Source organism: Trachypithecus francoisi, unplaced genomic scaffold (genome assembly GCF_009764315.1).
Source record: "Trachypithecus francoisi isolate TF-2019V2 unplaced genomic scaffold, Tfra_2.0 Lachesis_group20, whole genome shotgun sequence".
Lineage (NCBI taxonomy): Eukaryota > Metazoa > Chordata > Mammalia > Primates > Cercopithecidae > Trachypithecus > Trachypithecus francoisi.
The window spans coordinates 42,503,446-42,515,879 of record NW_022681466.1 but is presented as its reverse complement, the minus strand read 5'-3'; the positions used below and the strand labels follow the sequence as shown (position 1 = coordinate 42,515,879).

The 12,434-nt window shown below is 44.7% G+C and overlaps 1 protein-coding gene across 3 annotated transcripts in view; it reads right to left on the bottom strand.

Annotated features, from left to right (window-relative positions):
* The window catches only part of PECAM1 (platelet and endothelial cell adhesion molecule 1), a 101,453-nt gene that overhangs the window by 67,867 nt on the left and 21,152 nt on the right, over positions 1–12,434 (bottom strand). Inside the window, exon 1 of one of the 3 annotated variants that reach the window (XM_033183964.1) lies at positions 6,666–6,818. The exons of the other annotated variants lie outside the window; for them this stretch is intronic. The gene's annotated coding sequence lies outside the window, so the exon portion shown is untranslated. Of the gene's footprint in view, positions 1–6,665; positions 6,819–12,434 lie in introns of those variants that run through there. 3 annotated transcript variants of the gene reach the window in all.

Here is a 12,434-nt window from a genome sequence, read left to right as displayed (position 1 = left end):
TAGAAAATACTAGAATCTGGCCAAGGCGTGGTGGCTCACGCCTGTAATCCCAGCACTTTGGGAGGCCAAGGCAAGCAGATGACTTGAGGTCAGGAGTTCAAGACCAACCTGGCCAACAGGGAGAAACCCCGTCTCTACAAAAAATATAAAAATTAGCCTTAGCCGGGCATGAAGGTGTGCACCTGTAATCCCAGCTACTCGGGAGGCTGAGGCAGGAGAACTCAGAAGGCGGAGGTTGCTGTGAGCTGAGATTGCACCACTGCACTCCAGCCTAGGTGACAGAAGTAAAACTCCATCTCAAAAAAAAAGAAGAAAGAAAGAAAGAAAGAAACTACTGAAATCTGACCCTTTGCATCAGTTTCTAAAAATCTAACTTGTTAGAGTCAAAAGTTATGGGATGCTTTGGAAAAGAAGCAAACCAGGTGGATATTAATAGCACATCAAAATCTCTCAGACTGTCTTAATATTTTATGGTGTTTATAGTCTGTAATTTAAAGCATCTATCAAATATTGCTGCAGAAAGTAATGTAATAGATAAGGGAGTAAGCAGTAAGTTGGGACATGCAAGGTAAGAGAAGTAAGTTGGAAGGCCTTCCAGTAGCTATTTGGTCACAAAAAATAAAAGTAAAGATGGGCAATTTGGTCAGAAGAGGTAAAGTAGGGATAAACAAGGCTGAGCTTACAAGAAATAAAGTAGGGTTAAGGCGCAATAAGAGAAAGGCAAGTGACGTTAAGCAAGTGAGGAAAAACATGCAAAAGACCATGAAATGTAACAAACCAGTGCTAATAACCACTCGCAGGCCAGCCCACTCACCCCTCTCCGAGTGGCGCTGTGCTTAATCAATCATTTGCTGCTTTGCTGTTTGTACGTGTGTCATGTCCAATTCTTTGTTTGTGGTACCAACAGCCTGGAGCTGCACGGCACCATCTGGTAACAGAACTAGTAAGCTCTCCCTGGCCTTTGGTGTGGATGACATACGCAGCCCTATGAGAGGCCCACCTCCAGCCTGCACCCCTAAACAAATGCATACTCTACTGGGCCACTACGTGGGAGCTTTCTAAGATATATATCATTTCTGCCAGGCACCGTGGCTCAGGCCCGTAATCCCAGCACTTTGGGAGGCCAAGGCGGGCGGATCACCTGAGGTCAGGAGTTCGAGACCAGCCTGACCAACATGGAGAAATCCCATCTTTACTAAAAATACAAAAATTAATCAGGCGTGTTGGCACATGCCTGTAAACCCAGCTACTCGGGAGGCTGAGGCAGGAGAATCGCTTGAACCTGGGAGGTGGAGGTTGCAGTAAGCTGAGATTATGCCATTGCACTCCAGCCTGGGCAACAAGAGCAAAACACCGTCTCAAAAAAAAAAAGAAGATGTACACCACTTCCTTTCATTCCTCTGTTTGAGACAGGAAAAAGTCAATTTACAGCCCGCCATAAAAAGCCTTTGCTTACCTTTCAAGCCTAGTCTCTCACCACTTCCTTCCTTGCACCTACATTATGGCTGCTAGAATTTCTAGTTCCCAGCACTCTTCATCTGTCTGTGCCTTTGCTGGGGCTGCTCCCCTACTTGGAATGCCTCCCTACTTCTTTCCAAGCAAATTCCTACCCAACCTTCTCAACTCAGTTCAGGAATCCATTTCTGCAGAATTTTTCCTTGTCTTCCCCAGACTGAGCTGCCCTTCCTCTGCACCCCCCTCACCTGCCTGGTTTTCCCTCTGTCAGACACTTTTTGTGTTTTTTTGAGACGGAGTCTTGTTCTGTCACCCAGGCTGGAGTGCAGTGGTGTGATCTTGGCTCCGCCTCACAGGTTCAGGCAATTCTCCTACCTCAGCCTCCTGAGTAGCTAGGATTACAGGCATGCGCCACCGTGCCTGGATAATTTTTGTATTTTTAGTAGAGATGGAGTTTCACCATGTTAGCCAGGCTGGTCTTGAACTCCTGACCTCAGGTGATCCGCCCACCTTGGCTTCCCAAAGTGCTGAGATTACAGGTGTGAGCCACCGTGCCCAGCTGTTGGACTTTATTTTTATTTTTATTTTCTGAGACGGAGTCTCACTCTGTCACCCAGGCTGGAGTGCAGTGGCATGATATTAGCTTACTGCAAGCTCCGCCTCCCAGGTTCACGCCATTCTCCTGCCTCAGCCTCCCGAGTAGCTGGGACTACAGGTGCCCACCACCACGCCCGGCTAATTTTTTGTATTTTTAGTAGAGACGTGGTTTCACCATGTTAGCCAGGATGGTCTCGATACCCTGACCTAGTGATCCGCCTGCCTCGGCCTCCCAAAGTGCTGGGATTATAGGTGTGAGCCACCACACCTGGCTGGACACTTTTATTAAACAATGTGTCATAATGGCCTGTCCTCCCCCAAATGGACTGCAATCTCCTTGATGACAGGCACAGTGCCTGGAACCTAGTAGACGTTGAAAAAGCATTAGTGCAATGGATGACTGTCTGGATGGATGAAGACAGGCTACTGTATTGTCTGAATCAGATGATCCCTGCCTTTAGGGTGCCATGTTATTTCTGAAATGCCACCCTCTAGGACTTCCCCATGGTAAAGCTAAGACAGATACAAACTGGCCACAGTTGAAACCAGATTCCTCTACCTCAAGGCAATAACCAAGAAGTAATGGCTTCCAGCTAGAAAACAATTCCTCTCTCTGACCTATGGTTCAGTGGAAGTTTTGATAAGAGCCTTGAACAGCAATACACACTTTACCCATTTATTTCTAAAGGAATGTTTTCCATTGCGTTGTTTGCTGCTGTTTGGTGCTCCCCATTCCCCACTATAAGCTATCTTCTTTGGCAACCTACTGGAAATTACCCTCACCCATCTACCAAATTTTGATGTGGGAACAAAAAAGGAAACACCATGAGTAATAAGATAAATTTTGGCTTCAATGGTAACTTTTAGATATTGCAGAATAAGCACCTTTTGCAGAGCGACATTCAAATGATAGCGATAAATGCCGAGACTCCAGACCCCGTGCCTCCAAGTTCCAAAGTAAATTTCTAAAATGTGGCAATTGCTTCATAAATGATTCTAATACTTTTAGGATACCGTGATAAAATAAAGCTTTATTTCAAAAATAAATGTTTTTTTTTTAGAAAATTGAAAAATTCTATCCCATAATTCACACTATGTACCAGAATACATTCCAAATGGACCAATGATAATGAATGTACAAATAAACCCATGCAAGTTCTAGAAGAGGCCAGGCACAGTGGCTCATGCTTGTAATCCCAGCACTTTGGGAGGCTGAGGCGGGCAGATCACCTGAGGTCAGGAGTTTAAGGCCAGCGTGGCCCACCTATAGTGAAACCCCATCTCTACTAAAAAATACAAAAATTAGCTAGGCGTGATGGCACATGCCTGTAGTCCCAGCTACTTGGGAAGCTGAGGCAAGAGAATCACTTGAACCCGGAAGCCAGAGGTTGCAATGAGCCAAGATCGTGCCACTGCACTTCAGCATGGGCAACAGAGCAAGACTCTGTCTCATGAAAAAAGAAGAAAAAAGAAAAAGAGTTCTAGAAGAAAACACAAGAGAAGTCCTTACAACTTTGAATGGCAGAGGCTGGTTTAACTAAAGCTTAAAATCCAGAAGCCTTAAAATTAATTGATAAATTGTACTTTATGGGAAAAAAAAAAAGTTCTGCTTTGCCAAAAAAAAAAAAAAAGAGTCAAGAGAAAAACTACTAACTGGAAAAAATGTTTGCAACTCACATCATGGACAAAGAGCTAACCTCCCCAATATGTGAAGAACACTCATAAATTAAGAAGAAAAAGATCGAGAGTCTGTCTAAGCCGACTCTGGCTTGGGAGGCTGCCTGATTAAAAGAAAGAAAAGAAACTAGAAGAAGAAAAAGGGAAGACCAACAATCCAATAGAAAAATGGGCAAAGAATATGAACAGACAGTTTCCATAATGTAAGAAAAAGTATCTGAAATTGGAAATAGGCAAAAGTGATTACTGCATGCCTGCCCAGGGTTTACCTGACTCTCTAAGGGTATTAACCTTGTTTGACTTGCTATTTACAGTAGACTAGGATACTTTACCATCAGTAGGGGAGGGTAAACATCAACTTGTAGAAAGTCAGTAAGGATGCAAAGGATTCTTATTATCTGTGGCAGAGGGGTGGATGGCAGAAACTGAGCATTTGGGGGCTTTCTTTGTAAAGCTTTCTGTACTTTGGTTTTTAAATCATGTGACTGTATTACCCTTTAACCGTTTTTTTTGTTTTGTTTTGTTTTGAGACGGAGTCTCGCTCTGTCACCCAGGCTGTGGCACGATCTCAGCTCACTGCAACCTCCACCTCCAGGGTTCAAGTAATTCTCATGTCTCAGCCTCCCAAGTAGCTGGGACTACAGGCATGTGCCACCATGCCCGGCTAATTTTTGTATTTTCAGTAGAGATGAGGTTTCACCATGTTGGCCGGACTGGTCTTGAATTCCTGACCTCAGGTGATCCACCCACCTCAGTCTCCCAAACTGCTGGGATTACAGGCTTGAGCCACCGTGCCCGGCAGTATTACCTTTAAACATTTAATTAAGAAATTGAATTTCTGTTCAGCTTTATGAAGTTTTGTATAACTGACATACAATAAGCTGCAAATGTTGAAAGTATACACTTAGAAAAGTGTTGACATGTGTATACTGATGAAACAACCTCTACAATCAAGGAAGTAAATGTATCCACCACCCCCAAAAGGATCCTGTGCCTTTGTCTCCCTTGCCCTCTGCATCCTCCCCACTGCAAGGACTGATCTGCTTTCTGATGAGTTTGCATGTTCTGGAATTTTGTAAAGATTCATACAGTATGTACCTTGTATTATTATTATCATTATCTTTGGTGTGTCTTTTTTCTCTTTTTTTTTTTTTTGAGACGGAGTCTCTCTCTGTCGCCCAGGCTGGAGTGCAGTGGCCGGATCTCAGCTCACTGCAACCTCCGCCTCCCGGGTTCAAGCAATTCTCTGCCTCAGCCTCCCCAGTAGCTGGGATTACAGGCGCCTGCCACCACGCCTGGCTAATTTTTGTATTTTTAGTAGAGACAGGGTTTCACCATCTTGGCCAGGCTGATCTTGAACTCCTGACCTCATGATCCATCTACCTCGACCTCCCAAAGGGCTGGGATTACAAGTGTGAGCCACCGTGCCCAGCCTGGCCTGTCTTCTTTCCATCAGTGTAATTATTTTGAGATTCCTCCATGTTGTCATGTTGGTGGATGTGCCAATATTTCATTCCTTTTTACTGCTGAGTAGCAGTCCATTATATGAACACACCACAGTTTACTTATTTATTCATCTATTATTTTTTCTAATTTTTTTTTTTTTTTTTTTTTAGAGACAAGGTTTTTCTTGTTACCCAGGCAGGTCTTGAACTCCTGGTCTCAAGCCATCCTCCTGCCTCAGCTTCCCCAAACCCTGGGATTACAGACATGAGCTACTGCACCCAGCCTCTCCATTCACCTACTGATGGACATTTAGGCTGTTTCCAATCTTACACAGTTACAGATAAAGCTGCTATGAACAAACCTTTGTATGGACATATATTTTTATTTCTCTTGGGTAAATACCTAGGAATGAAGCAGCTGGATTATACGATAGGTGTATGTATGTTTAATATTTTCAGAAACTGTTTTCCCAACTGGTTATGCCATTTTGCATTCCCATCAGCAGTGCCTGAGTCCTAGTTGCTCCACACCCTCACCAACACTTGGCAGGCCTTTAATTTTAGCCATTCTAGTGGGGGGTGTAGTCATATCTTATTACGGTTTCAATATCCATTTTCTTATTGACTAACAATATAGAGCATGTTTTCATATGCTTATTTGTCATCTGTGTATCAGTTAGCATTTTTTTTTTTTTTTTTTTTTTGAGACAGGGTCTTGCCCTGTTGCCCAGGCTGGAGTGCAGTGCCGCAATCTCGGCTTGCTGCAACCTCCGCCTCCTGGTTTCAAGCAACTCTCCTGCCTCAGCCTCCCGAGTAGCTGGGATCACAGGCATGCACCACCATGCCTAGCTAATTTTTGTATTTTTAGTAGAGACGGAGTGTCACCATGTTTGCCAGGCTAGTCTCAAACTCCTGACCGTAAGCAATCCGCCCACCTCAACCTCCCAAAGTGCTGAGATTACAGGTGTAAACCACTGCACCCAGCCAACATCTTTTTTTTTTTCCTTTTTTTTTAGACAGGGTCTTACTCTGTCGCTTAGGCTGGAGTGCAGTGGCACAATCATGGCTCACTGCAGCCTCAAACTCCTGGGCTCAGGCTATCCTCCTGCCTCAGCCTCCCAAGTAGCTGGGACTACAGGTGTGCGCCACCATGCACAGCTAATTTTTTACTTTTTGTAGAGATAGGGTCTTGCCCAGGCTGGTCTCCAGCTTCTTGTCTCAAAAGATCCTCCAGCCTCAGCCTCCCAAAGTGCTGGGATTATAGGCATGAGGCACTATGCCTGGCCTGGCCTTTTTCAATATAGTAAATTGAATGGGTTTTTATTTGTGGGCCTCTCCTTTCTCCCCGCTTCTTCCCCTTGACCTTGGTGGATTCCTTGATTGGGTGGGGGCAAAGATTCCCCCATTGCTTTGGCTTCTTGGTAACTGATCAAGTGACTGACTCCTACATAACCAAGGGACCCCAAGAGTTCCCACCAGGCTTAAACTCACCCAGGACTCTGTTTCTCACATGGTGTTGTTCACTTCTTCTCCTCAGCCAAGTGGAATTGAAGGAGGACAGACACATAGTCATTTCTACCTGCAGCGCTCCTGCCTTCAAATACCAGGTAAGTAACGCAGTTCCGAAACATAGCAACTCATTAACTGCACACAAAAAAAGCTGCCTGCTGGAGTAAACTTCAGGAAGTGGTTTTTCTGAGCAGCTGAGGGTGGGGTGGGGGGAGGAAGGTGGAGGCAGGTGGGCAACAGACATGTCAGAGGGCTACCAGCAACAGGCACAGGAGGCCAATCACCTTTTTCATGACGATGGTGATGGGAAATGAGATTCACCGGCCATTCCATTTCCCCCACCTGTAGCTGCAGATCTCATTAGTCTTGGAGAGTTGAAGAGCCAGACTCAACAGCCTGGCCGCTGATTGGGGAAGAGCACAGTCATGTCCCAGGCACTGAAGCCAAAACAGGTATTTGTGCATTCTGTTCTCAAAACCACAAAAGCACAAGCAACAAAATAACAAAAATAGATAAATTGGACTTTATTAAAACTAAAAATGTTTTTATTGCAAAGGATAGCATTAGGAAAGTGAAAGGTAATTCACAGAATGGGAGAAAATATTTGGAAATCATATATCTGATAAGGGTCTAGGATCTTGAATATATAAAGAACTGTTACAACTCAACAACAAAAACACAACCACTTTAAAGAATTGGCAAAGGGGCCGGGCGTGGTGGCTCTCGCCTGTAATCCCAGCACTTGGGGAGGCTGAGGCAGGAGGATCACTTAAGGTCAGGAGATCCAAGACCAGCCCGGCCAATATGGTGAAACTCCATCTCGACTAAAAATACAAAAAATTAGCTGGGCGGTGGCACACGCCTTTAATCCCAGATACTCAGGAGGCTGAGGCAGGAGAATCGCTTGTTCCCAGGAGGCAGAGGTTGCAGTGAGCCAAGATCGCATCACTGCACTCCAGCCTGGGCGATGGAGTGAATGGGACTCCGTCTTAAAAACAAAAACAAAAACAAACAAACAAAAAAACCAGATTTGAGCAGATTATTTCTCCTAAGAAGATTGAAAAAAAAAAAAAAGACCCCAAACACATAAAAAGATGCTCAACATCTTTAGTCATTAGGGAATTGCAAATCAAAACTACAGTGAGATACCACTTCATACCCACTAGGATAACGATAACCAAAAAGACAGACGCTAAGCATTGATGAGGATGTAGAGAAACAGGAATGCCCATAGCCTACTATGGCATTGTAAAATGATACAGCCACTTTGAAAACAGCTAGCAATTCCCCCAAAATTAAAACTAGAGTTACCATGTGGTTCAGCAGCAATTCAACTATTGGGGATATAGTCAAGAGAGCTGAAAACATGTCCACATAGAAACATGTTTATAGGGCCAGGCGCAGTGGCTCACGCCTGTAATACCAGCACTTTGGGAGCCCGAGGCGGGTGGATCACAAGGTCAGGAGATCAAGACCATCCTGTCTAACACAGTGAAACCATGTCTCTACTAAAAATACAAAAAATTAGCAGGGTGTGGTGGCGGGCGCCTGTAGTCCTAGCTACTCGTGAGGGTGAGGCAGGAGAATGGCATGAACCCAGGAGGCGGAGCTTGCAGTGAGCCGAGATCACAACACTGCACTCCAGCCTGGGGCAACAAAGCGAGATTCTGTCTCAAAAAAAAAAAAGTAACAAATCTTTATAGAAGCAGTATTCACAATAGCCAAAACGTATAAACAACACAAATGTTCATCAATTGATGAATGAGTAAACAAAATGTGATATATCCATATAATGGAATATTATTTGGCAATAAAAAGAATAAAGTACTGGGCAGGGCATGGTGGCTTACGCCTGTAATCCCAGCACTTTGGGAGCCTGAGGCTGGAGAATTGCTTAAAGCCGGGAGTTCAAGACCAGCCTGGGCAACATAGCCAGAACCTGGCTCTACAAAAAAAAAAATTTTTTTTTCACCTGCCACCAACTTCCCTCAAAAATTTTTGAAAATTAGCCTGGTGTGGTGGTGTACCCCTGTAGTCCCAGCTACTCTAGAGGCTGAGATGGGAGGCTTGTTTGAGCTCAGGACTTTGAGGCTGCAGTGAGCTAGGATTGCACCACTGCACTCTGGCCTGGGTCACAGTGTGAAACTCTGTCTCTAAACAACAACAAAAGGAATGAAATACTGATACATGCTACACTATAGATGAACCTTAAAGACCTGCTAAGTGGAAGAAGCCACACATGAAAGGCCACATATTATATAATTCCATTTCTATGCAATGTCCAGAAAAGGCAAATCTATGGAGATGGAAAGTAGTTTGGTTGGCTAGGGCTGGGGGATTAGGCGTGATAGCTAAAGAATACAGGTTTCTTTTTGGGATAATGAAAATGTTCTAAAATTGATTGGGGTGATGGTTGCATAACTCTGAATATACGAAACACCATTGAATTGCACGGTTTAAATAGGTAAATGGTATGGCATGTGAACTATATCTCAATGAAGCCTTTTTTTTTTTTTTTTTTTTTGAGATGGAGTCTCGCTCTGTCACCCAGGCTGGAGTGCAGTGGCCGGATCTCAGCTCACTGCAAGCTCCGCCTCCCGGGTTTACGCCATTCTCCTGCCTCAGCCTCCCGAGTAGCTGGGACTACAGGCGCCCGCCACCTCTCCCGGCTGGTTTTTTGTATTTTTTAGTAGAGACGGGGTTTCACCGGGTTAGCCAGGATGGTCTCGATCTCCTGACCTCGTGATCCGCCCGTCTCGGCCTCCCAAAGTGCTGGGATTACAGGCTTGAGCCACCGCGCCTGGCGAGTTTTACTTTTTAAATGTGCTGTACAAATGTTGTGAGGTAGGCGGCGGGACCAGACTCCAAAGGCAGGGCTCGGACACTGGATCAAATTGAAGACTAGCTAAACAGGGACTGAGAGAAAGCTGCTTTCCATAAGACACGCCCACCAGTGTGCATGTCAGTTTACCATTGCCATGACAACACCGGGAGTTACCACCCCTTTCCATGGCAATGACCTGACCACCCAGAAGTTACCACCCTTTTTCTAGAAATTTCTGTAGAGTCTGGCCCTTAATTTGCATATAACTAGAAATGGGCACACATATGATGGAGAACTGCCCTGAGCTGGTGCTCTGGGCACACTGCCTATAGGGTAGCCTTGCTTCACAAGGAGCAGCCCCTCTGCTGCTGCTGTGTACTGCCACTTCAATAAAAGTTGCTGTCTAACACCACTGGCTCCCCCAGCTTGCACTTGAATTCTTTGCTGGGCAAAGCCAAGAACCTTGCCAGGCTAAGCCCCAGTTCTGGAGCTCACCTGCCCCGCATCAGTTCCACGTAGCACAGTTTCATTAGTTCGGCCTTGAGGGTCCAAGATCAATCCTGCTTTGCACCACCTGCCATGAAAGGAAGCAGGAGCTGGCAGGGCACGGTGGCTCATGCCTGTAATCCCAGTACTTTGGGAGGCTGAGGCGGGAGGATCACCTGAGGTCAGGAGTTCGAGACCAGCCTGGTCCAACATGGTGAAACACCATCTCTACTAAAATTACAAAAATTAGCCAGGCATAGTGGTGGGCACCTGTAATCTCAGCCACTAGGGAGGCTGAGACAGGAGAATCGCTTGAACCCGGGAGGCAGAGGTTGCTGTGAGCCAAGATCATACCACTATGCTCCAGCCTGGGTGACAGAGTGAGACTCCATCTCAGGAAAAAAAAAAAGAAAAGAAAAAAAAGAAAGGGAGGAGGGAGGAGGAGCTACCCTGGGGGAGATTTGTGGACTTCTGAACTCATGTGAGCCCAAGCCTCAGCTCACCAGCCTGTAGATTGCTCCTCATAAGGCCACTGTGGGCCTCAATATCATAAAATTCTATAGGGATATGGGTAACTTTAAGTATTGTCCTTTGATTGACCTCATATCAAATGAACAAGCATCAGGAAAAATTGTGAAAGGGTTTGAAATAGGCCTAAAAGGTTCCTGGGTGTCTTCAACAAAAACTAGACACTGTCTAGTGCATTATTCCAGCTTATCTGACTCTATGAGATATTTGTCATTGAGATATTTTATAATTTTCCAGGTTGTCCAGAGATATGCAAATTGTGTCCAGTGGGGATGATGCAGTTGATAATTCCCCTAATGATACTGAGCAATTTTGCATCTTTTGTTTTGAGACGGAGTTTCACTCTTGTTGCCCAGGCTAGAGTGCAACGGCACGATCTCAGCTCACTGCAACCTCTGCCTCCTGGGTTCAAGTGATTCTTTTGCCTCAGCCTCCCAAGTAGCTGGGATTACAGGCATGTGCCACCATGCCCGGCTAATTTTCTATTTTTGGTAGAGACAGGGTTTTTCCATGTTGGTCAGGCTGGTCTCAAACTCCCAGCCTCAGGTGATCTGCCCACCTCAGCCTCCCAAAGTGCTGGGATTACAGCCATGAGTCACCGCGCCCGGCCAGTTTTACATTTTTTAAGCCAATTCATTTTAGCATCCCTGATGGTAGATATCTGTGTATCTAATGATCAATTGATCAATCTAAGCATATATACATATGCTCTTTGATTCTCCTTTGAGTAAGTTATAGCATTTCACTGGTTCACTCATTAATTGATAAGTTAAATAAAATATTTGACACATGTTCATTTTATATTTGTATGAGAGTTATGATTGTACTCCTAAAAATTATAAGACTCCACTCTGGAGCTTTTACTTAAACAATAATAACTAATATTTATTGAGTGCTTACATACTTCTCACGTTTCCTTTAATCCTATGAGTCAGTTACTGTTATTACTCTCCTTTCACAAGAGAGAAACAAGACTCTCAGAGAGGTTAGTACTCTTGCCCACGATCCCACAGCTGAAGTGGTGATGCTGCCTGCCTTCAGCCCTGAGCCCCAATTCCTCACACAGGGCCTCTAGAAGAAAAACATTTCACAGCTGGGTGCGGTGGCTCACACCTGTAATCCCAGCACTTTGAGAGGCCAAGACAGGTGGATTGCCTGAGGTCAGCAGTTTGAGATTAGCCTGGCTAACATGATGAAACCCCATCTCTACTAAAAATACAAAAAATTATCTGAGCATGGTGTGCACACCTGTAATCCCAGCTAATCGGGAGGCTGAAGCAGGAGAATTGCTTGAACCCGGAAGGCAGAGGTGAGCTGAGATCCCGCTACTGCACTCAAGCCTGGGTGACAGAGTGAGACTCTGTCTCAAAAAAAAAAAAGAAAAGAAAAGAAGAAAGGAAACATTTCAGGACTTCTTGAAATGCTCCACAATAGAAAAATATTTGGTCTAGAACAAAGATGGAAGGGATCAAAGTCTGAAATAGTTGAAATACACTGAATATAACATATGTATTCACCAAGGTTATTCAAGGATGTAATCCTTCACCTTGTTCTATACAACTGTCTTCATGTTTCCTGTTTCTTTACAGCTTCATTACCTGATTAAACAAAATTAAAATAAATAGATACATAAAAATCAAAAAGGTAGCCAAGTTGGGGTATGAGAATATGCACAGGATATGGTGCTTCTAGACAGAAATGAGATTCATGTGATTTAGGACCATGTCAGGAGCCTGTGTAAACATTCCTAATACTCAGAATGTGAGAAAACATCTGGGCCTGCGGATGGATACCTCCCAAATGTCAAGGACGTGCTTTAATTAGAGCTTTTTAAAAATGGACCAGTTGCAGCCAGCGCTATGGCTCGTGACTGTAATCCCAGCATTTTGGGAAGCTGAGGCGGGAGGATCACT